The 26097-nt window shown below is 39.1% G+C and overlaps 1 long non-coding RNA gene across 1 annotated transcript in view; it reads left to right on the top strand.

The window, feature by feature from the left end:
- The window catches only part of LOC140631469 (uncharacterized), a 39337-nt gene extending 14664 nt beyond the window's left edge, over window positions 1-24673 (top strand). Inside the window, exons 2-3 of the long non-coding RNA XR_012029019.1 lie at window positions 20693-20942; window positions 23884-24673. This is a non-coding gene — a long non-coding RNA (uncharacterized lncRNA). The remainder of the gene's footprint in view (window positions 1-20692; window positions 20943-23883) is intronic.
- Window positions 24674-26097: the final 1424 nt, after the last annotated feature.

Raw genomic sequence — 26097 nt, 5'->3', positions numbered from 1 at the left:
TACTTGGTTAATTATCTGATAGAGCTCCACAACCCCAATTTGGATAAATACAAAGAAAACCACATTCTGTTACAGACCTCCACAATGCAAACAATCAGTGATAAAGAGAAAATCTTGAAAGCAGCAAGAGAAAATAAAATCTTACATAGAAGGTAATTGACTTCTATCAGCATAGAAATGTGAAGAGTTTAGAAGTCATCTCTTCTAGCTTTACAACAATAAAAATTTAATGATTTCTCTTGGACCCTTCAAAGCACCGAGGTTGCACAGCAAACTACCAGCCCCAAATCTGGAGAGACAGGGGATTCCAGAAGTCACAAAAGATCCAGTTACTCTGAGCAAAAGCCAGTGAACTGGTAGAGACACTTAAATAATTTTGACAATTTGCTAGGCCAGAGGCTGAGTGTAGACTTACATGACAGTGAGAAACTCTTGATGACCACAGTTTGGGGCCAGGGTGGGGGAGACCCTACCCTTTCATGATTTTTATCTCCAGAAAACCCACCAAGTTCTCATGGTGTAAGGCCAAGAAATATCCCCTCCTGGGTCTGACAGATGCCTCCACCCAAGGATGGAGGAAGGGGAAACTATAAAATACTTAATGAAGATCACAGCCCAGAAGCACAGACCCATGAAAAGACTGAGATTAAATAAGATTATAAAGTGTTTTTCTTACCTTACACTTTGCCTCCACAACAGCAAAGCCCCAGTATGATAACAATGGATTATAGCTGAAAAAATTGAAAGATGCAGACTGTCCCTAAGGAAGAGTAGATGGGGAGCCCAAAGGCAAAAGAGAAACCAGAAATAAGGACACTAGAAGAGTTTGAAGTCTCTGACACCTACAACAACAGCAAGCATTAAAGACAGATCAACTTCTAGTTAGATTAATATAAAATCTCACACTAAAGGCCTATCTGCCTCAATTCTGTTACCCAATGCAATATGTCCAGCTTTCAACAAAAAATTACAAGGTATACTAAAAGTAACACACACACACACACACACACACAGAGTCTGAAAAGACAAAATAAGTATCACTATCAGATTCATATGACAGGGATCCCTGGGTGGCTCAGCGGTTTAGTGCCTGCCTTCAGCCCAGGGTGTGATCCTGGAGTCCTGGGATTGAATCCCACATCAGGCTCCCTGCATGAAGCCTGCTTCTCCCTCAGCCTGTGTGTCTGCCTCTCTCTCTCTCTCTCTCTCTCTGTGTGTGTCTCTCATGAATAAATAAAATCTTAAAATTCATATGACAAAGATTTTAAAATTATCAGTTAGAGAAATTAAAATAACTATGATTACTATGTTGTTGACTCTAATGGAAAAATTAGACATGCAAAAAATAGATGGTAATGTAAGCAGAGAGATGGAGACTCTAAGAATCAAAAGGAGCACTGTAACAGGCATTCGCCTTTCATGGGCTCTTCAGTAAACTGCACACAGTCAAGTAAAGAGTCAGTGAGTTTGAAGATAGATCAATAGAATATTTCCAAACTGAAATACAAAGAGAAAGAAGGCATGAAAAGGAAAATCCCAGAATATTCAAGAATTGTGAGACAATTTCAAAAACTATAACATACATGTAATTAGACTACCAGAAGAAGAGAGAACTGAGTAAGAAAAATATTTTCTTTTTCTTTTTTAAGAATTTTATTTATTTATTTGACAGAGAGTGAGAGCACGAGCAGGGGGAATGGCAGGCAGAGGGAGAGGGAGAAGCAGGCTCCCTGCTAAGCAAGGAGCCTCATGTGGGGCTGGATCCTAGGACCCTGGGATCATGAATGACCTGAGCCGGAAGCAGACACTTAACCAACTGAGCCACCCAGGCACACCAGAAAAATATTTTAAGGGATGCCTGGGTGGCTCAGTGGTTGAACATCTGCTTTTGGCTCAGGGCATGATCCTAGTCCTGGGATCAAGTCCCACATCAGGCTCCCTGCATGGAGCCTGCTTCTCTCTCTGCCTATGTCTCTACATTTCTCTCTGTCTCTCTCGTGAATAAATAAATAAATAAAATCTTTAAAAAATAAATAAAATAAAATAGTTTTTTTTTAAAGATTTATTTATTTATTCATGAGAGACACAGAGAGAGAGAGAGGCAGAGACACAGGCAGAGGGAGAAGCAGGCTCCATGCAGGGGGCTTGGGTGGGATTCGATCCGGGGTCTCCAGGATCGCACCCTGGGCTGAAGGCAGCACTAAACCACTGGGCCACTGGGACTGCCCAAGAAAAATATTTTAAATAATGGCCAAAACCTTTCCAAAATTAATGACAGACACCAAAACAGAGATCCAGGAATCTCAGAAAACATTAAGCAAGAATAAATGCCAACCCTTAAAAAACGTATATGATGCATATCATATTCAAAATCCAGAAAAGCAAAGATAAGAGAAAATTTTGAAAGAAGCTAGAGAAATAAAATGACTTGCCTCTTCAAGAAAAAGAACTATATTGAATTTCTTTTTTTTATACTGAATTTCTTATCAGAAACCATACCATCAAGAAGAGAGTTGAATAAAATATTCAAATGTTAAGAGAAAAAACTCACCAACATGGAAGTTTATATTCAGCAAAACTATCCTTCAAAAGTGAAGGAGAAATATTTTTTAAGACAAACAAAAATCGAGGGAAATCATCACCAAAATACCTATTCTGTAAGAAATGATAAAAGAAGTTCTTGAGGGAAAAGGTAAATGGTATAACTCAGAAACACAAATCTACATAAGTAAAGGAAGAGATAAATATAAAGATACAGGTAGGTTAAAGCAAAGGGGTGGAGAAAGATATATTATGCTAAAACTAATCAAAAAAGTTTGAGTGGCTATATTAATTCATGCAATGGAGATCTCTGAATAAAGCTGAGGATAAAAAGGAGTGTTACATAATAACAAAGGGGTCAATTCTCTAAGCAGACGTAATAATTCTAAATGTGTATGAATCTAATAATAGAGGATCAAAATTTGTGTGTGTGTAAAACAACCACATAAAGGACTAGATAAATAGAACCCTACAGTTTCAAAAATTCCTGTTTTACTAAAAATAATTTGACATTAAATATACTGTTATGTGATCAGCATGTGGATAATACCTAGAGATACACCTAAATAATAATGCAAAGCTATATAGTTATAAGCCAATAAGGAAATTAAAATTTGGAGGAAGAAATATCTGATTAAAACAAAAGAAGTCACAAAGGGAGAAACTGAAGAACAAAAATTAGTTAACACAAAAAGGAAGCAAAGAGGAAAATGGCAGATCAAATCCATTTTATCAATAATTATTTCAAATAGAAATGTACTAAGCACTCTAATCAAAAAGTAGAGATTGGATTAAAAAAGCAAAACAACAAAATAAGCCCACACTGTATACTATGTTATGAGTGACACTTTAAAAAACAAAGACAGGGCAGCCTCGGGGGTGGGGGGGTGGGGGGACCGGGGCAGCGCTCAGCGATTTAGCACTGCCTTCAGTCCAGGGCCTTTGGAGGGGGTTGGTGGGGAGCTTTTCTTTTGCTTTATTTTCAAAGTCAGATTACAAGCTAATTTACATTTCAAGTATTCAATTACATTCCTCTTTAATTGACTGCTCATGATCTTTCCAAATCAGTGCTCCCATTCCGGAAAAGCTATTTTAGTTCTACTGCAGGCAGGTCTAATGAAGAGGAGAGTTTAAATTCTTCTTACATGGAATAGCACATGATAAATGTTTTTTATCATAAAGTCTGAGTCAAGCCTTCACAAGTGGCCTGTGTACTAAATTATATAGAAGGCTTTTAAATTAACATCACAGAAATGTTCTGTAATAGTAATAAATGACATAAAGTGCCTAACAGGCTGGTGGAAAAGCACTAGAGGAACCCAGAGGGCGGCAACAGAAACTGCCCACTTGATACATTTTGATGGTATTTGGCACATTTTGTTGACTAAAGATAAGGATGTAGTCCTGCATTGGGCTCCCTGCAGGGAGCCTGCTTCTCCCTCTGCCTGTGTGTCTCTGCCCCTCTCTCTCTGTGTCTCCCATGAATAAGTAAATAAAATCTTTAAAAAAATAAAAAATAAAAACACAAAGGCATCAAAAGAATGAAGGTAGAATGATGGGAAAAGATATTCCATACAAATTCTATCAAAAGAAATCTGAACTGGCTATATTAATAGTAGACAAAAATTATTCCGAGATCAGGGGTACTATTATCAACAGATATATTTCTATCTAGCACATAGAAAGAACAGATTGTGTAAGTCAGATGACTTCTTAGCAGAGGGTCAAGAGACAAATGTAAAAATGACACATCAAGTAACAGAAGTAAAAATATACCTAAAAATACAAGATTAAAAGAATAAGAAAAATGTAATCAAATAAAACTGGCTGGTGGAGTGGAAGGAGGAAATGTGCACGTACACTACTTTCATATTGCTCACAATGAGGAGGTGGAGTGTACTGTCTAAGGACAGTGGATTGAATATATCCTATAAAGTTATAATTATAAAGGAAATAATCAGAAAAAAATTGATTTTCAAATTGTCAGATAAAATTTCTAACTTACCTGACTTCAAATTATCAGATAAAGCAAGATTGCTTTAGAGTTGCATTTGATGTTCTTTATAGATTTTTGAATACCTGCCCTTTCTCTGATAAGACATTTGCAAATTATCTTCTCCCATTCTGTGGATTGTCTTTTGGTTTTGTTGACTATTTCCCTTGCTGTGCACAGGCTTTTTATTTTGATGAAGTCCCAACAGTTCATTTTTGCCTTGTTTCCCTTGCCTTTGAAGACATGTCTAGCAAGAAGCTGCTGTGGCTGAGGTTAGAGAGGTTGTTGCCTGTGTTGTCCTCTAGGATTTTCATGGTTTCCTGCTCACATTTAGGTCTTTCATCCATTTTCAGTCTGTTCTTGTGTATGGTATAAGGTAATGGTCCAATTTCATCCTTCTGCACGTGGCTGTCCAATTTTCCCAGCACCATTTATTGAAGAGACTGCCTTTTTTCCTTTGGATATTCTTTCCTGTGTTGTCAAAGATTAGTTGACCATAGAGTTGAGGGCCCATTTCTGGGTTCTCTGTTCTGTTTCATTGATCTATGTGTCTGTTTTTGTGCCAGTACCACACTGTCTTGATGATTATAGCTTTGTAATAGAGCTTGAAATCCTGAATTGTGATGCCACCAGCCTTGGTTTTCTTTTTCAACATTCCTTTGGCTATTCCAGGTCTTTTCTGGTTCCATACACATTTCAGGATTTGTTCCAGCTCTGTGAAAAAAAGTTGATGGTATTTTGATAGAGATTGCATTGAATATGTAGATTGCTCTGGGTAGCATAGACATTTTAACAATATTTGTTCTTCCAATCCATGAACATGGAATGTTTTTCCATTTCTTGTGTCTTCCTCAATTTCTTTTGTAAGTATTCTATATCTTTCTGAGTACAGATCCTTCACCTCTTTGGTTAGATTTATTCCTAGGTATCTTATGGTTTTTGGTGCAATTGTAAATGGCACCAATTCCTTCATTTTTTTTCTTCTGTCTCATTGTTAGTGTATAGAAATGCAGCTTATTTCTGTGCATTGATTTTATATCCTGCCATTTTGTTGAATTCCTGTTTGAGTTCTAGCAATTTTAGGGTGGAGTCTTTCATCATCTCCAAAGAGTGAGAATTTGACTCCTTTGCTGACTTGGATGCCTTTTACTTCTTTTTGTTGTCTGATTGCTGAGGCTAGGACTTCTAGTACAATGTTGAATGACAGTGGTGAGAGTGGACATCCCTGCCGTGTTCCTGCTGTGTTCAGCTGAGAGCTTTCCCCATTGAGAATGATATTTGCTGTGGGTTTTTCATTTATGGCTTTCATGATATTGAAGTATGTTCCCTCTATCCCTACACTGTGGAGAGTTTTAATCCAGAAAGATGCTGTATTTTGTCAAATTCTCTTTCTGCATCTATTGAGAGGATCATATGGTTCTTATCCTTTGTGATGTATCACATTGAATGATGTGTGGATTTTGAACCACCCTTGCATCCCAGGATTAAATCCCAGTTGATTGTAGCGAATAATCCTTTTAGTGTACTGTTGGATCCTATTGGTTAGTAACTTGGTGAGAATTTTGACATCTGTGTTCATTAGGGATATTGGTCTGTAATTCTCCTTTTTGGTGAGATCTTGGTCTGGTTTGGGGATCAAGATAATGCTGGCTTCATAGAACGAGTTTGGAAGTTTTCCTTCCATTCCTATTTTTTAAAATAGCTTCAGAAGAATGGGAATTAATTCTTCCTAAATTGTTTGGTAAAATTCCCCTAGGAGGCCATCCAGTCCTTTACTTTTATTTATTGGGAGATTTTTGGTGACTGCTTCAATTTCTTTGCTGGTTATGGATCTGTTCAGGTTTTCTGTTTCTTCTCGTTTTAGTTTTGGTAGTGTAGATGTTTCTAGGAATGCACCCATTTCTTCCAGATTACTTAATTTGTTGGCACATAGCTGCTCATAATATGTTATGATTGTTTGTATTTCTTCAGAGTTGATTTTGAGCTCTCCTCTTTCATTATTTTATCTATTTGTGTCCTTTCTCCTTTCCTTTTGGTAAGTCTGGCCAGGGATTTATTGATCTTATGAATTCTTTCAAAGAACCAGCTCCTAGTTTTGTTGATCTATTCTACTGTTCTTTTGGTTTCTATTTCATTGATTTCTGCCCTAACCTTTATAATTTTTCTTCTCCTGCTGGGTTTAGTCTTTATTAGCTGTTCTTTCTCTAGCTCCTTTAGATGTAAGGTTAGGTTGTGTATTTGAGAACCTTTCTTGTTTCTTAAGAAAGGCTTGTATTGCTATATACTTCCCTATTAAGACCACCTTTGCTGCATCCCAAAGGGTTTTTTTTTTTTAAGGTTTTATTTATTTATTCACGAGACACACACACACACGCACACACACACACACACACACACAGGCAGAGACACAGGCAGAGGGAGAAGCAAGCTCCATGCAGGGAGCCTGACACGGGACTGGATCCCGGGTCTCCAGTCTCACACCCTGGGCTGAAGGCGGTGCTAAACCACTTAGCCACCCCGGCTGCCCCGTCCCAAAGGTTTTGAAGAGTTGTTTTCATTTTCATTTGTTTCCATGAGTTTTTTAGTTTCATGAAGAATTAAAGAAATTCTTTTTTAATATCCTGGTTGACCCTTTATTCTCCAATAGGATTCTCTTTAACCTCCACATATTTGTTCCTTCCAAATTTCCTCTTGTGATTGAGTTCAAGTTTTAAAACAGTGTGGTCTGAAAATATGCAGGGAATGATCCCAAACTTTTGGTACTGGTTGAGACCTGATTTTGTGTCCCAGAATGTGATTGATTCTGGACAATGTTCTGTGTGCACTTGAGAAGAATATGTATTCTGTTGCTTTAGGATAAAATGATGTTGTTATTAATTGGCTTATATAGTTGACTGTTCCCATCTTAGGGGCATAAATTGAATAGTTAGATCTTCTTGTTGGATAGACCTTTTAATTATGATATAGTGTCCTTCTTCATCTCTTATTACAGTCTTCGGTTTAAAATCTAGCTGTCTGATATAAGGATTGCTACCTCAGCTTTCTTTTGGTGTCCAATAGGATGATAAATGGTTATCCACTTGCTCATTTTCAATCTGGGTCTAAAATGACTCTCTTGGGACACCTGGGTGGGTCAGTCAGTTAAGTGTCTGCCTTTGGTTCAGGTCATGATCTCAGGATGCTGGGATTGAGCCCTGAATCAGAGTCTCTGCTCAGCAGGGAGTCTGCTTCTCCCTCTCCCTCTGCCCTTTCATACTGCTTGTGGGCTTGCTTGCTCTCTCAAATAAATAAAATCTTTTAAACAAATAAAAATAAAATGAGTCTCTTGTAGACAGCATATCGAGGGATCTTGGTTTTATTGTTCTTTTTAATCCAATCTGATATCCTGTGTCTTTTGATTAGAGCATTTACATTCAGAGTAATTATGGAAAGATAGTAATTTAGTGCTATTCTATTACCTGTAAAGTCACTGTTTCTGATATTGTCTCTGTTCCTTTCTGATCTTTATTATTTTTGACTCTCTCTTTGCTCAAAGGATCCTCTTTACTATTTCTTGTAAGGCTGGTTTAGTGATCACAAATTCTCTTATTTTCTGTTTGTCCTGGAATCTTTATCTCTTCTATTCTGAATGACAGCCTTACTGGATAAAGTATTCTTGGCTGCATAGTTTCTCATTTAGCACCCTGAATATTTCATGTTAGTCCTTTCTGGCCTGTCAGGTTTCTCTGGGCAGGTCTGCTGCCAGTCTTTTGTTTCTATCCTTCTAGGTTACAGGTTTTTTTCCCCCTAGCTGCTCTCAGGATTTTCTTTTTATCTCTGAAATTTGCAAGTTTCACTCTAATATATCAAGGTGTTGAACTATTCTTACTGACTTTGGTGGGGGGGGGGGGTTGTCTGTGCTTCCTGGACTTGAATGACTATTTCTTTCCCCAGATTAAGGAAGTTCAAATAAGCCTTCTGCCTCCCCTACTCTCTCTCTTTCCTCTTCCTCTGCGACCCCAATTATTCTAATATTGTTTTTCCTTATGATATCGCTGATCTCTTGAACCCTTCCCTTGTGTTCCAGTAGTTGTTTATCTCTTTTTTTCTCAGCTTCCTTATTCTTCATCATTTTGGTTGACAAAATCAGGTCTCTATCAGTACCAAAAGTTTGGGATCATTCCCTGCATATTTTCAGACCACAATGTTTTAAAACTTGAACTCAATCACAAGAGGAAATTTGGAAGGATCAAATACATGGAGGTTAAAGAGAATCCTATTGGAGAATGAAGGGTCAATCAGGATACCACTGACTCTCTTCTGCCTCATTTATCCTACTGGTTAGGGCCTCCATTCTTTTATTACATCTTTGTGATATCCTTTTTTATTTCCACCTGATTAAATTTCAGTTTTTTTTTTATTTCTACAGAAAGAGCTTCTCTAGTGTCTTTTATGCTTTTTTTTAAGCCCAGCTAGAATCTTTATAATCAACATTTTGAATTTTAGTTCTGACATCTTACTTATATCCATATTGATTATATCCCTGGCAGTGAGTATTGCCTCCTGTTCTCTTTTGGGTGAGTTTTTCTATCTCATCATTATACCCAGAAAATAATAAATGAAAGAGAGAGAAAATACAAAAATATCAAAAACAACATCAGAAATATATAAACTAAACAAATCATAAGAGAACAGAAATAAAAAGAAGAGAGAAAAAAATCCAACAAGAAGTAGAACAGAACACAACAATAAACTAGATCCTATGTGTATTTTGGTCTGTTTGTTAGACAGAACTAGATGCCAAAATTGGAAAGAAAGAAAAACATATATGTGTGTGTGTGTGTTGTGTTTACACTCAATTTTACAAAAATAAAATTGAAAACAGTGAAGGAAAACCAAAAATGAAAATATATATAAAAACTGTAATTGTAAAAATGAGCATTAAAAAAGAGTTTAAGAAAGAATTGATAAAATAAGGAAATAAATGAAAAGAAAAAAAATATAAAACTGAATGACTAAAGCATAATATGAAAAACCACAAATATTATATACTATTTTGCTCTAGTGCTGGAGTGGTTTCAGTTCTGTATGATTGGTAAACTTGTTATTAGCTGAATGTACCTGTGATCTTCTGGCAGAGGGGCCTGTTGCTTTGATTCTCAGGTGTCTTTGCCCCAGGTGGGAAAGCACCACCCCTTGCCAGGGAGTCAGGCTCAGTGTAAGTGGTCCCGGTTTGCACAATGTGGTGCTGTTTTTCTGCCTGAAGGCTTTCAGCACTGATTTGGGGAATGAAGTGGTGGTGCTCTGATCTCTAGGTCCAGAGCTGGAAGTTCAGACCCACTCTTCAAATCACCCTCATAGAAGAGCAGTCAATCACTCTTGTTTCCCTGGTTTCTGCCCACACTCTGTGTTCACTGAGACTGGGACTAAGAATTTTTATCTCAGGCATGCAACCTCTTTTGGACTCTCCATATTTTATGGACTCCTGTGGTGTGCACCTGCACACTCCTCCTTCTGGGTGGGTGAGTGGGGGTAGTTGCCATGGTCTGCCTCTGGCTTGGCCCCTGCTCCAAGCCTCACGGTGATGCAGTTCACAGTTTATGACAACACCCAGCAGAAAGCCAGCACCTGGACTGGCTGTTTGCACCTGGCTTCCCCATTCTAATGCTTGGGAACTCTGCTGCACTCAGTCACCCCCATTCTTTTTGTGAACTGAGTGGGGTGGTGCTGAGACCACACTATCCCACCTAGGATTTCAATCCACTTTTCTTCCTGAGTACCTTTCAGGAGGGACATCCCTCATTGTAGCAGACTTCTAAAAGTTCCAATTTTGTGCTCTGCTGCTTATAACAGATCAGTAGACTCCCTAAGCTGGCTCCCTCCCCAGGGCAGTTTATCTTCCAATATATCTCCTTGAATTTACATCTTCTCACCTCCTACCTTGCAAAAAGTGGTCATTTTTCTATTTGTAGAATTGTAGCAATTGTTTTCTCAGACTTCTGGTTAATTTTGGAGATGTTCAGAATGATTTGATAACTATTTAGCTGAATTCAAAGGACCTGGCAAAATTAGGATTCCCTACATCTCTGCCATCTTAACTCTGGATGAACTAGTAATTTTAAATGTGTAACAGATATCATTTGGAGCATTATTGTCCCTTGCAATCTGGATATTTTGATTCAAATTAGCAATTCCACATCTCTTGGAAGCCCAAATTTCATTACAATTTTATAGAACTCATAGAGTGCTGATATTCTCAATTTCATCTCTACCTGTGGTCATCTGTTAAAACACAAGTTATTTTTGCTCTTTGCTCATATCAAATTGGACATGATATGCAGCTCTTCTTGAGAATACCCCTCTTCTCTCTCTCCAACTCTGAGCTAATAGTTTGATGCAAGACCTGAGTCCTTCAGACCTGTGCTTTGCTGATATGACTGAACTTCTGCCCTGAATTGCTGTCCTGACCAAAGGGGTCAAGTCCTGGTGCTGCTATGGCATAACCCTGTTCCTCTCATCCTCATTCACTTCATCTTCATGTGAATAGGTGGTTCAGCCTACCTAAGAGTCTAGAAGCAGGTGATAGGGCTCTAAGATCTGTGGGATAAATTCAAATGATCTAACATACATATAATTGGAGGTGCAGAAGGAAAAGAAATAGCAGGCCAGAATGATACATATTGCAAAACCTAGGGCAATCACTAAAAATGAAATAAAGCGGAATAACTAAGTTAATAGTGGAGGCAAGTGTAATCATTTAAAAAATTCTCAATTTGGAAGAAGATAGAAAAAGAAGAAAAAGAATCAAAGAGTAGATGGGACAAATAAAAAACAAATAGCAAAATGATATATTTAACCCCAATCACATTACATTAAATAGGTCAATGTTCTAACCACTTCAATGAAAAAGCAAAGATTGCCAGATTGAACTTAAAAAGCAAGAAACCTACATTATTATTTTTTAAAAATATTTTATTTATTTATTCATGAGAGACAAAGAGAGGCAGAGCAATAGGCACAGGGAGGAGCAGGCTCTTCACAGGGAGCCTGATGGGGACTGAATCCCAGGACCCTTGGATCACGACCTGATATGAAGGCAGACACTCAACAACTGAGGCACCCAGGTGCCCCAAGAAACCTACTTTAAATTAAGACACACAAATAGGGGTGCCTGGATGGCAAATCGGTTCAATGTCAGACGGTTTTTGCTCAGGTCATGATCTCAAGCATCATGATCTCAGAGTTGTGAGATCTAGCCCTGTGTTGGGCTCCATGCTCAGCAGGGAGTCTGCTTGAGATTCTCTCTCTCTCTCCTCCTGCCTCTCCCACTTGTGCAGTCTCTCTCCCTAAAATCAATCAATCTTAAAAAATAATAAAGACACACAAAAAGATGAGACATACAAGTATGTAAATAATATACTATGTAAATGCTAATTAAAAGAAAACTAGAGGTTGAATCATGATATTGTACACCTGAAACCAACATAACACTGTTAATGTTAATGATACTAGAATTTTTAAAAATTAATTAAAAAAGAAAATTAAAGTGATTATACATTCAGACATAATACATTTAGAATGAAATATTAGCATAAACGAAGGGGAGTGTTATATAATTAGAAATGATAAATTTAAGAAAACATAACACTCCTAAATGTGTTTGCAGAGTATATTAACAGAGCTTCAAAATATGTAAAGAAAGAAATGGAAATAATTGAAAAAGAAATCATCAAAAATCTACAATTATAATTAGGGAACATCACTATAAAACCCTAATCATTAAAGAAAAAAGGGGTTGGGGCATCTGGGTGGCTCAGTAAGTTAAGCATCGGACTCTTGATTTCAGTTTGGGTCTTGATCTCGTCATGAATTCAAGCCTCATGTTGGGCTCCATGCTGATTATGGAGTAAATGTAAAAAAAAAAAAAAAAAGGAGGGCACCTGGGTAGCTCCGTTGGTTAAACAGCTGCCTTTGGCTCAGGTCATGATCCTGGGAGCCTGAGATCGAGTCCCACAATGGGCTCTCTATTCTGTGGGGAGCCTGCTTGTCACTCTCCCTCTGCTTGCCACCTCTCCTGCTTTTGCTTTCTCTCTGTCAAATACATAAATAAAATTTTTAAAAGGGTTATTTTGAACAATTTTGCCAATTAATTTTATAATGTTAATGAAATGTATAAATTATTTAAAACACACAACCACTCAAGAAGAGATGGATAATGTTTGGTCCTTTGAAATGAAATGACTTCATAGTTAAGAACTTTTTCACAAAGACTACTCCAGGCCCAGATGGCTTCACTGGTGAATACTACCAAAAATGTAAGAAATTTTACCAAAAAATTTGAGAAATAATGGCAATTTTATGTAAGCTTTTCCAGAAAATATAAGAGAACACAACACTTCACAACTCATACTATAAGATCGGCATTACCCTGATGCCAAAACAAGGCAAAGATCTTACAAGAAGAGAAAGCTACAAACCAATATCCTTCATAAACACAGTAGCAAACTAACAAAATTTTAACAACTCAAATCCTTCCATATATAAAAATAACAGTATTTCATGGCCAAGAGGGTTTTTTCCCCAAAATGCAGTCTGCTTCAACATTAGAAAATTAACCAGTATAATTCGCTATAATACTAAAAAAGAAAAAACCTATAATCATCTCAATAAATGAAGAAAGAGCATGGAAGAAAGAAAGAAATGTAAGACCCACCCACTATTAAAAATTCCAAGCAAACTAAAAATGGCAGAAACTTCCTTAACCTGACAAAGCACATCTATGGAAAATCTATAGCTAACAGCATACTTGATGGTGAAAAACTGAAGGCTTTCTCTGTACCCTCCAGAACAAGGCCAGGAACATTTTTTATCACTTATATTCAATATTTTACTTGTGGTCCCAGTCAGTGCAATAAGCCAGGAAAAAGAAATTAAAGGCCTATAGATTAGAAAGGAAAAAGTTAAACTTCTAAAATTTGTTTATGACATGATCATTGACAGAAAATTCCAAGGCATCTACTAAAAAGCTACTAGGACTAAGTGGATTTAGTAATGTTGCAAAGGTCAAGCTACAAAAAAAAAAAAAAATATATATATATATATATATATGTATATATATATTTATTTATTTATTTATTTGAGAGAGAAAGCATGCACACAAACAGGGGTGAGAGTCAAAGGGAGAGGAAGAAGCAGACTCCTCACTGAGCAGGGAGCCAGGCATGGGGCTTGATCCCAGGACCCTGAGCTCATGACCCGAGCCAAAGGCAGATACTTAAAAGACTGAACCACCCAGGTGCCCCAAGACACAAAAATTAATTGTATTTCTATGTACTCACAATGAATAATTGGACATTAAGAAAGTGAAACACCATTACATAAGCATCAACAAATTAAATATTTAGGGAAAACTTTAGCAAAATATGTATAAGACCTGTACACTGAAAACTATAATACACAAGTGACAGAAATTAAAGATCTATTTTTTTTAAAGATTTTATTTATTTATTCACGACAGACACAGAGACAAAGAGAGAGGCAGAGACACAGGCAGAGGGAGAAGCAGGCTCCATGCAGGAGCCTGACATGGGACTGGATCCCTGGTCTCCAGGATCGCACCCTGGGCCAAAGGTGGCACTAAACGGCTGGGCCACTGGGGCTGCCCTAAAGATCTAAATAGAGAGATATACTGTGTTCATGGATTGGAAAACTCAATATTGTTATCATTTCTCCCCAAATTGGTTTATAGTTTCAATGCAATTTCAGTAAAAATTTCTGAAGATTTTTTTTCATAGAAGCTGACAAGTTGATTATAAAATTTATATGGAAATGCAAAAGATCTCGAATAACTCAAAGGATTTTGAAAAAAGAACAGTGAAAGATTCACACTACATAACTTAAAACTTACTATAAAACTACACTAATCAAGACAATGAATATGGCTAAAAAACAAGTATAGAGATAAATGGAACAGAATAGACTCACACGTATGTGGTCAGTTGATTTTATAAAGATACAAAGGCAATTCAGTGGAGAAAGGATACTCTTTTAGTAAGTGGTTCTGGAGCACCTTTATATTCATTTGTAAAAACAAGCCCTTATCATTACCTTGCATCACATATGATAAATTGATTTTAAGTTGATCATAAGCTTAAAGTGAAAACTACTATGATAAAACTGTAAGAACAGCTTTGTGACCTTTAGTTAGGCATAGGTTTTTTTTAGATTAACAGAAAAAGCACAAACCATTAAAAATGGTGATAAATTGGGCTTCATCAAATCTAAAAGTTCCTGTTCATCAAATGACACTGTTAAGAAATAAAAGGACAAGCCACAGACTCGAAGAAAATATTTGCAAAGTATCTAGCTAACAGAGGACTTTTGTCTAGAAAATTCCAATTAAAAAATAGGCAATTTGCATAGACCCTTAACCAAGGAAGATACACAGATGGCAAATAAACACATGGAAAGATGCTCAATGACATTAGTTATTAGGGAAATGCAGACAAAAATCTCATGAGATACTACTGCATACTCACATGAATGGTTAAACTTTAAATCTGACAATATAAAGTGTTGATGAGGATGTGGAACAACTGAAACCCTCAGACATTTCATGTGAGAATGCAAAATGGAACAGTCATTTTGGAAGAAAGTTTGGCAGTTCCTCATAAATCATATACAAATATATCATACAATCCACACTTAGATATTTACCAAAAGAAACAAAAATATATGTCCACACAAAGATTTTAATGTGAATGTTCAGAGCAGCTTTACACATAATTGCCAACAATTGAAAACAATCCATACTGACATCAATAGGTGCACAGATAAATTATGATGTGCACATCTGATGGAATATTACTCAGCAATGGAGAATGAGCCACAGAGGCATGCAACAACAGATGAATCCCAAAAGCATTGCATTCAGTGAAATAAATCAGACACAAAAGTCTATCAATTCTATGTTTCATTTATATGACATTCTAGAAAGGCAAAAATATGATAGGAACAGAAAACAGGTAGTTCAAAAAACAAAAAGAAAACAGGTAGTTCGGGGACTGAATATGGAGGAAGAGAATTGAATGCCCAGGGAGTTTATGGAAGGATGGAAATGTTCTATATGTTGATTACAATGGTGGTTGCACAACTGAATAAATTTATCAAAACTCATTGAGCTGACCACTTCAAAGTGGTGAATTTATTTCATATAATTTATGTCTTTGTTGGTTTTCTATTGCATTTCTGTAAGTCAGATGTCCAGTATTCTGTGGCTGGGGATTGCAAGGCTGAAACCATTGGGTCAGCCAGGCTGAGTTTTTATCTGGACACTCTGAAGAAAAATCTACTTCTAAGCTCATTCTTATCATTGACAGAATTTAATTCCTTGTACCAATAAACATGAGGTCCCCATTTCTTTGCTGGTTGTCAGCTGGATCAGCTCTTGGTCCCTAAAGCCACCTCTGCTCCTTGTGGAGCTCCGTGTGGCCCTCTGCATTTTCAAACCAGCATTATTGAATCTCTGACTTCCTACTCTGTGACTAGCCAGAGAAAACACCTCACTTTAAAGGGCTCATATAGGGACACCTGAGTGGCACAGCAGTTAAGTGTCTGCCTTTGGCTCGGGTTGTGATTCCAGGGTCCTGGGATTGAGTCCCACATCAGCCTCCCTGTGAAGAACCTACTTCTCCCTCTGCCTGTGTCACTGCCTCTCTCTCTGTGTGCCTCTCATAAATAAGTAAATAAATAAAATCTTTTTAAAAAATTAAGGGCTCATATAAAAAGATCAGGCCTGGAGTACCTGGGTGGCTCAGTTGGTTAAATGTCTGACTTTGGTTCAGGTCATGATCTTCAGAGCCTGGGGTTGAGTCCTGCAATGGGCTCTAGGCTCAGCAAGGAGTCTGCTTTTCCCTCTCCCTCTCCCTTTGCCCCCACCCCACTCATGCTCTCTTCCTCTCATAAATAAATAAATAAATAAGATTTTTTTTTTTTTAAAAAAAAAGGTCAGGCCCACCTGGGTAATCTCACTACTTTAAGATCAACTATGTCATACAAATAACCTGAGTATGAGACTAAAATCCATTATATACACAGTCCTGGAAATTATGCAGGGCAAACACATGGCAGTGTCAGGGTGGGGGCCAGCAGGAATTCCTGGAGGCCATCAGAGACTTCTCCCTGCCACAATACTTGAATAAATCTTTCTTTAAAAATTAAATTTCATGTAATTATACATTTAACATGTTGCCTTTTTGCAAAGGATAAAATTATTTAAATTTGGGACTGTCCCAGAAAATCTGGTATATATTGTTGCCATATGATCTAGTTATTTTCCTGGTACATATGTTAGGATAGGATGGAGAGGGACTAAGCTAACATATTTTGAATGTCTACCATGTGCCAGACACATGCTAGACATTTTACATAAATAAAGCATCAAAGGGCCTCTGATTCAAAGGAAATGTTGAGAGAGAGGGTAGAGGGGAAGGGAAGGCAGGCCCAACTTCCAATGCACAGAGTTGAGAGTGGAAATATCAGAAAGCAAAACTGGGTCATTGTGGGATTCTGTTTCTAACAAGAAAAAGAAAGGAACCTAAATGAAGCGGGGGATAGAGAAGGAGCCCTAAGTAGCTCTATTGAGTTATCTTGTGGGGGAAGAGGAGAGGGCTTCTTAGCTGGAGTGTCTCAAATGGGTTGCAAGGGTCAGGGGTCAGGGAAAGCCAGAGAGGCCTCCCATTGACCCTGCAAGCTACACCAATGTCGTCATTTTTGAAACGTGCTCTTAGGTGAAAGGTTGAGAAGCGCTGGTCTGAGGGTGAAGACAAAGCTTCTCTAGAGTGAAATAGAACGCAAAGGACTTAGGCAGAATAAAACTATGCCTCATAAAGAAGGGTTCTGGGGTGGGATCTGTCCTTCAATCCCTCATAAGTACTTGGCACATCTTTTCTAAGCTACAAAGCATCAGAGAGATCTAGGATTTAGGAGTTGGAGGACCAATGGCCATTGGTATGCAGACCTGAGAGGAAGGAACAGGACAGGGACTGTGACCAGAATGGGTAGCAGGTTGGTGAACTGCCTGCTACTGCTGCTGGCTGGCCCAACTGTGCCCAAAGCCCCCACAGGTGTTGGCACTAACACCTTACACAATGAGCCCTGTCCAGTACCAAGCTAAGCTGGCCAAGGTGAGATGCTAGAGTGGAGAGGGAAAAGATTCTGGAGTGAGACGCAACGGAGAATACTTCCTGAGTCCACCACGTGCCAGCTTTGAGCACTCAGGCAAACTATAAAACTTCTTGGAGTCTTTGTCCACATCTACATAACGGGACTGCTGGTAGTGCTTCCTCACGAGGTAGTTGGGAGCAGGACCTGACACTGCTGTCTGCTACAACCCCAGCAAGTTGTGAGCACTCAGTAAATGGGAGCTTGGATACACCTGATGGGGAGGTCTGGAAGTCTGGGGATGTCGCACCCTTTGGAGACTGGGGAGACCCCATACCAGTCCTCTGGTGGGTTGACCTATCTGTATATCTGCATTTAGTCCCCACCTAGCCCTTAACTACCCCCTTTCCTCTTCCCTTGGAATGGGATCCAACCCCTGTCCCTGTGGTTGCTCACGAGTGTTCTTCTTCCAGTAAGACCATCACGCAGAACCACCAGGATGCCTGCTGCACCTTGACCTTGCTCCATCACTGATTTATGTCCCTTAGTTCCAAGGCTGGATTTTTTCCATACTCTTGGTACTCTGTTGGTGGCTGTACTTTAGGGTGCCTTTTCTATACAGGATAAGCCCCTCTGGTTCTGGTTTCTTTCCCTCCTTCTCTATCCTGCACTGCCAGATCTCAGATTGGTTTAGTCCATCTGAGTACTGACAACCAGCTGTCAAGAAACAAATGAAGGCGGCACCAACATACCTAAGTACCAACAGGTGCCCTCCTCACCCTGGAGAGAGAAAGTGCTGGGAAGGAGTGTTGGGTGGTAAAGAAGGCAGGAAGAGGCTGCCAGGAGTGGATAGGAAGGGGAAACACATTCCAGGTGGAGCAGCTCTGCTCAGGTGTGCTGGAGGGCAGGGAAGGATTGGGTTGGGCTCGGTACAGACATCACCCCAGAGAGCCACTGATGACTTGTATCTCATCCCTACCTATCCCCTCAAAGCTGCCCTGCCCCTAGTTATATATCCCTTCTCCTAGGCTTTCCCATATCAGAAAGTCACATCATCAACCACCCATATTAAGCAAATATGCCAGCACTTGCCTTGGATTCCTCACTTTGCTTTTCATTCCAATTCACCACCACATCCTGTTGGTTCTACTTGGGAAGTTGTCTCTTATCAGCTCCCTCACTCCCAGTTCCATTCTCACTCCTCTAGTCTACTATTATCATTTCCCTGGACTGTTCCCATAGTTTCCTAAGTCATCTCCCTCACTTTGTTCTCAACTCCTTAATCCATTCTCTGTTCAGCAGCTGCAGTGATTAAAACACACACACACACACATTCACATATGACATCACTCTTATGACTGTTTAAAATCCTTCTATTACTTCCTCTGCACTTCTAATACATTTCAATTTCCCATCAGGGCCGCACATCTTAGGAGGATACAGCCCACATTGACTGCCACACTTCATCATATGTCCTCCTCCTTTGCCTATGGGCTCCAGCCCTACTGGCCTCCTTGCTTTCCCAGAACACAAGCCCTTTCTTATCTCCCACTCTAGCACTGGAGGCTCCCTGCTGCTGGGAATGCTCCCTCACACCCACCTGGCTCCTGGAAAGGCTTCTCCAGCCACCCATATAAGGAGCACAGACCCTCCTCCAAACTGCTATTTATCCTGGTTGCAGTGTTTTTTTTTTTTTTCCTTAAAGAATGTTTCATTATCTGCAATTATCTTGCTTTCTGTTTATTTACCTTTTTTAAAAAAATTATTTATTTATTCATGAGAGACACAGAGAGAGAGAGGCAGAGACATAGGCAGAGGGAGAAGGAGGCTTTATGCAGGGAGCCTGATGTGAGACTCGATCCCAGGTCTCCAGGATCATGCCCTGGGCCGTAGGTGGTGCTAAACCACTGAGCCACCCGGGCTGCCCTGCTTATTTACTTTTCTGTGGTTCATTCCCTGACTGGAGAGTATGATTTGGAGGACAGAGATCATGCTGGTCTTATTCAGTTCTCTTTACAGAGACTGGCACATGGAGTGGCACATAGTAGGTCCTAAACTATGTTTGTTAAAAGGAATGAGTGCATGAATTAAAGTAGATAAGTAAGGTAGAGGAAGTGCTGGCCCTGGGGGCTTGCTCAGGGCATGTATGTAGCCTACATTCTTGAACTAGGAGGAGACTGGGGCATTCTAGAAGGAAGGGGGGGCTTCTCTCAGGCTTGGGAGGGTGCCAGGGCAAGTGTTAGGGGTGTGAATGCCCAAACCCCCAAGAGGGCCAGAGAAGGGCCCCTTCCATGTTCTCTCTGGAGCAGGAGCTGGGCAAAGCCTACTGTGGAGACCAGTATGGGGCTGGGCCAGCCAGGCAGCCTGTAGTCCCAGAGATTAGAACTCAGCCCCATGGGGCCCACTGAGCAATTCATCCCCAGAATCTCCCTCTGTCATTTGTTAGACATTCCAGTACATTCCACTCACCCTTCTCTCTGGCCTCCAGCAGTGGAAAACTCATAAAGGCCTCTTTCACCATACACACATGCATTGTGTGTACCGGCTTCGGGCTGTTTAAGCAGGCCTGGAACTGGCTATATTTCAAAGATGAAGGGATTCTGGTATTTATAGCTTTAGTGAGGACTTTGGGGCTTTTGGATGGAAAACACCACGTAAACTTCGGCTCTTAGAGCTCAGCTGTCTATATGTTCCTGCATATAAAGTGCAATCTAACAGCAGTTCTGGCTGCAACCCTTGTATATAAAGTTGTAACTTGTTCCCTGTGGTCAGCACACAGCTCCTGCTCCTGTTTGTTTAGTCCTGTGGCCAGCACACAGCTCCTGCCCTGCGTACCACTGTGGTCAGCACACAGATCTCTCCCAAGCTGCACTGTGTAGGCATTCTGTGGATTCATGCTTTGTGCTTCTCTTTTCCAAGGAAATGGACAAATTCTCATTAAGTGGAAGAGTGTGTAGTCCAGAAAGCCAAAAGGAGAATTTCTGGCCTTGCCATCATCTTATTCTTTTTTCCCATCAGGTGTTTTGGAAAAATCTCATCACCCCTCGAGTCCCCGTTACCTTGTCTGCATACTGGGTTCAGAAATGATCTGCCTGAAGTTATGATGTGGGGAAACACTCTTAAAAATCCTAGATATCTCCACTAGCAATGCTTTGGTCACCAAGCCTGCTGGAAAAGAAGAAAAGGAAGAGAAAGAATTCAAGACATGAGTTGAGGCTGCCGAAGGGGAGTCAAAAGACAAGAATATTTAAAATGTCAATGGCTGAAGGTATTTGGGGTGGGGCAGGGGCTGCAAAAGGAATAGATGAGTCATAGAGGGAAATGAAGATCTCCTTGTTGGCCAGAACATAAAGTCACAGGACAACTTGTTGAGGGTTTTAAGCCTTCTGGAATATTTATAGCAAAGAAATCAGGAATTTGGCCAAAAAGCCACACATGAAGACTCTGTCTAAAGTTGGATAACCAGTTGCATTTGAGATGGGAGGCCCAACTCAGTGGCTGAGGGCCATACATGCTGCCATTAATTAAAAGCTCAGGATGTTTCAGGGTGTTACATTCCTTATCTTATCTAAACATTACAAATAGCTCTGGAAAATAGCCACCGACATCCCTATTTTACAGATGCACAAATTGAGGTTCAAAAATGATTGGATTTTTCTTTTTCTTGTAAAGTCACAGAGCTAGTATTTGGTAGCCCGCACTTTCCCTTCCCTATCCCACTGTGGAGTAATATGAGGCAGCCTGGCATGGAAATCCATGAAAATGGCATGGATTCTGGAATCAGACAGGCTTAGGTTTGAACTTCAACTCCAACTACCTATTGGATGAGTGGCCATGGGGAAATTGTCTTGCTTCTTTGAGATTTAATGCCCTCATCTGTAAAAATTGGGATAGTTTCTCAACAAAGCACTAGCAAATGAAATTCAACAACACATTAAAAAAAAAAGTATATACCATTACCAAATGGAATTTATTCCTGGAATGCAAGGATTGTTCAACATATAACAATCCATCAATGTAAAACACAATATTAACAGAATAAGAGAGGAAAAAATGCACATGATCATTTCAATTGATGCAGAAAAAGTAATTGGCATTTAATACCCTCTCATGATAAAAACAGGCAATACACTATGAATAGAAGTAAACTACATTAACTCAATATAATAAAGGTCATATATGAAGAGCCTACAGCTAACATCATACTCACTAGTGAAGGACTGAAAGCTTTTCCTCCAAGATAAAGATTAAGACAAAGTTGTACACTTATACAACTTCTATTTAACATACTTCTAGGAGCCCTAGTCAGAGAGTTATTATGCAAGAGAGATAAACAAGAAGCATACAAAAGCATGAAAAGGAAGATGTAAAATTATCTCTGTTCATAGATGACATGATCTTATATGTAGAAAACCAAAAGACTACACACACTACACAAAACTGTTAAACTAAGAAGTGATTTCAGAAAGTTGCAGGATACAAAATCAAAACACAAAAATCAATTGCATTTCTATTCACTAACAATGAACAATCCAAACAGGAACTTAAGAAAACAATTCCATGTACAGTAGCAACAAAAAGAATAAAATATTTAGGAATAACTTATCCAAGGAGGTGAAAGACTTATATGCTGAAAACTACAGAATAGAGGTGAAAGAAATTAAAGAAGATACATATAAGTGAAAAGACACCCCATATTCATGAATTGGGAGACTTAATATCATTAAGATGTTAGTACTACTCAAACTCATCTAAGATTCAATGCCATCCCTCTCAAAATCTTAATGGCAGTTTTTGCAGAAATAGAAAAATTCATTTTAAAATTGATATGGAATATCAAGGGACCATGAACAGACAAAATAATCTTGAAAAAGAAGAGCAAAGCTGGAGGAGTCACATTTCCTGACTTTAAAACTTGCTACAAAGCTATAGTAATCAAAACAGTGTGGTAATGGCAGAAAGTCAGACATATGGGCAAGGCAATAGACTAAAGAATTAAAAAACAAATTCCAGCAAATGTGGTCAAAAGATTTTCAACAAGGGTGCTGAGACCATTCAATAGGGAAAAAGCAATCTTTTCAATAAATGGTTTTGGGAAAACTGGATATCTACAAGCAAAAAGAATGAAGTTAGACCCTTACCTTACACCATATACAAAAATTAGCTCAAAATAGATCAAGGACCTAAGCTTAAAGGCTAAAACTGTAAAACCATTAGAAGAAAACAGAGAGGAAAAGCTTCATGATATTGAATTTGACAATTATTATTTTTTTGGATAGTCATGAAAAGCACAGGCAACAAAATCAAAAATAGAGAAATTGGACTGCACCAAAATTAAAAAGTCCTATACAAAAAAAAAAAAAAAGTCCTATATATCAAAGAACACAATCAATGGAGTGAAAAGAGCCCAGATTGGAGGTGCTATTCCTCATCTCCAGTAATGGAGATGCTATTTGCAAATCATGTAATTGATAAGAAGTTAATATCCAGAATATATAGAGAATTCTTACAACTCAACAACAAAACCAAACAATTTGATTAAAAATGGGTGAAGGACTCAAATAGACATTTCTCTAAGAAAATATACAAGTGAGAAAAAAAATATACAAGTGGCCAATAAATGCATGAAAAGATGTTCAACATCATCAGACAGGGAAAGGCAAATCAAAACCAGGTTCCTTCAGGACATTATGCTAAGTGAAATAAGCCAGTCATAAAAAGACAAGTACTGTACAATTCCACTTTTATGAGGTATCTAGAGAAGTTACATTTATAGAGACAGAAAATAGAATGGCTCTTGCCAGGGTCTGGAGGAAGGGAGGAATGAATAGTTAATGGTTAAGAGTTTGTTTCAGTTTGAAAAGATGGAAGAGTTCTGGAGTTGGATGGTGGTGATGGTGGCCCAACAACATTAATGTACTGAATGTCACAGAGCTAAACACTGAAAATTGGTTAAGATGCTAAGTGGTGTTATGTGCCATTTTACCACAATTAAAGAACTGAGACAGTAACCTGTACCTTGCAGGATTGTTGTGAATTCTGTGGGAAAGGTCTTGCTCACTCCCTGGCACATGATAGGTTTTTAATACGTGCTAAGTTTCATTCCTTTTCTTTTAACAGTGAACGTAGAACTCACCAGGTTCTCGACAACCTGATTCAAGAAAAATAAACTGTTTTCTTCATTATTTTTATTGGTAATCTCCCACCAGGCCCATATCTGTGTCTCAAGGGAGGACTCCACATTGAAGGAGCACTCGAAAGTGTAGATCACAGCCAAGCTGCTCAAACTCTGTTCACACCGTACAGGTGTTGAGTGGTACCCGTTGGACCAAAACACCTGCTACTGGAACGAAAGGCAATCTTATTCCTGCGTTTTCCAGCCAAAGATGAGCTGGGATTCTAGAAGTTCCCAGAGGGAGTTGAAATGAACAAACTATGGGAGGAAGAGTTACCTAAGTCAAGATCCAGGAATTGGATTGTCTGCCTTTCTGCTGGTCGGGCCTTTGCTGTTGGAACACCTAAGCTGACACGCAGAGCCACTTTCTCTGTAAGAAAGGTGGAGGCTACCAAGATGGAGGCCAGTAGAAATCTTTTTCCTATGAGATTTTCTTGGGTATATTTTCTAGGAACACTAGACACAATGAATGCTCATTTGATCACAGTACTTTTATTGACTTGCCGCATTAGTTAGCTTGGGCAGCCATAACAAAATGGCACACAGAATGGTGGGCTTAATCAACAGAAATCTATTTCTTACAGTCCTCGAGTCTGGGAGGTCCAAGATCAAGGTAGGTTCATCTAAGGCCTCCTCTCTCAGTTTGGAGGTGGTTGCAATCTCACTGTGTGCTTATGTGACCTCTTCTTTGTGCACGTGTGGGGAAGGTGGGAGAGCAAGCTCTCTGGTATATATTCTTATAAGGATACAAATCCCATTGGATCAGGGCTCAATGCTTATGGCCTCATTTAACCTTAATTATTTCCTTAGAGGTTCCATTTCCAAATACTACCACACTGGGAGTTAAAGCTTCAGCATATCAATTTTGGTGTGTGTGGGGGGGCGGGCGGCGAACACAAACATTCAGTGCATAACACTGGCAACTCCAGGAACACCTGGTCCCAGAGGGTGAACACACTTTCCCAACTGACATTAGGAGGCCCATGCAGACCCTTTGGCAAGTGATGTGCATGAAGCTCTGACTTAGGGACTCCCTTTACACTTAACAGAAGGTAATTAATGCTGATGGAAGTAGCAGAAGAATCCTGGAATTCTCTGGGTACCTATTCCACAATATAATAACTCTGGGAGTGCCTGAGTGGCACTGAGTGGCACAGTAGTTAAGCATCTGCCTTCGGCTTAGGTCATGATACCAGAGTCCTGGGATCAAGCCCTGCACCCAGCTCCCTGCTCATCAGGGAGTCTGCTTCTCCTTCTCCCTCTGCCCCTCCCAGCCACTTGTGTCCTCGCTCTCTCAAATAAATAATTATATATATATCCTCAGTATCATCATCTCCAGAAGGGGTAAAATTATATCTGCCCTGTATCTGGTTGTTGGGAGTAAAATGAGATGTAGCATATGAAAAGCTCCCTAAATTTAAAAACTTGTACAAAATTTCAGGCAATTATTATTGTAGTATGATATATAGGACATGAAATTTACCATTTAGCCACTTGTAAGAATATAATTTAGTGGCATTCAATACATCCATAATCCATATTGTTGTGTAACCATCACCACTAGCTGTTTCCAGAAATTTTTCATCATCCTGAACTGAAACTCTGTCCCCCTTCAACATTATTCTCCTCTCCCCCTTTCTCTCAGCCTCTCAAAGCAACCATTCTTCATTGCCTCCATGTTGATCACTACTGTAGACACTTCATCTAAGTGGACTCATTCAGGGTTTGCCTTTTTATGACTGGCTTATATCATATAGCATAATGTCCTCAAGCTAGCTCCATTCTAGCCGGTCTCAGAATTTCTTTCCTTTTAATAGCTGAATAATATTCCATTGTAAGGATATGCCACATTTTGTTTATTCATTTGTCTGTCAGTAGACACATGGATTGTTTCCACCCTCTAGCTATATTGTGAATAACGCTGTTATTATGAACATGAGTGAACATTTGTTTCAGTTCCTGCTTTTAATTCTTTGGGGGTGTATATCTAGAAGTAAAATTGCTGGATCATATGGTTAATTCTATGTTTAAGTTTTTTAAATATTTATTTATTTATTTATTTATTTATTTATTTGAGAGAGAGATGGGGGAGGGTGGGGGGAAGAAGGAAAGAAAGAAACTCAAGCAGACTGCTCTCAGCCTGACTCATGATGCTGAGATCATGACCTAAGCTGAAACCAAGAATCAGACACTTAAGCAACTCGGCCACTCCGGCTCCTCTCTAAGTTTAAATTTTAAGCAACTACCA

The sequence above is a fragment of the Canis lupus genome, chromosome 4 (genome assembly GCF_048164855.1).
Source record: "Canis lupus baileyi chromosome 4, mCanLup2.hap1, whole genome shotgun sequence".
In the NCBI taxonomy this organism is placed as follows: Eukaryota; Metazoa; Chordata; class Mammalia; order Carnivora; family Canidae; genus Canis; species Canis lupus.
Note: the sequence above shows the minus strand (reverse complement) of the source record. Positions and strands in the feature narration are given on the sequence as shown.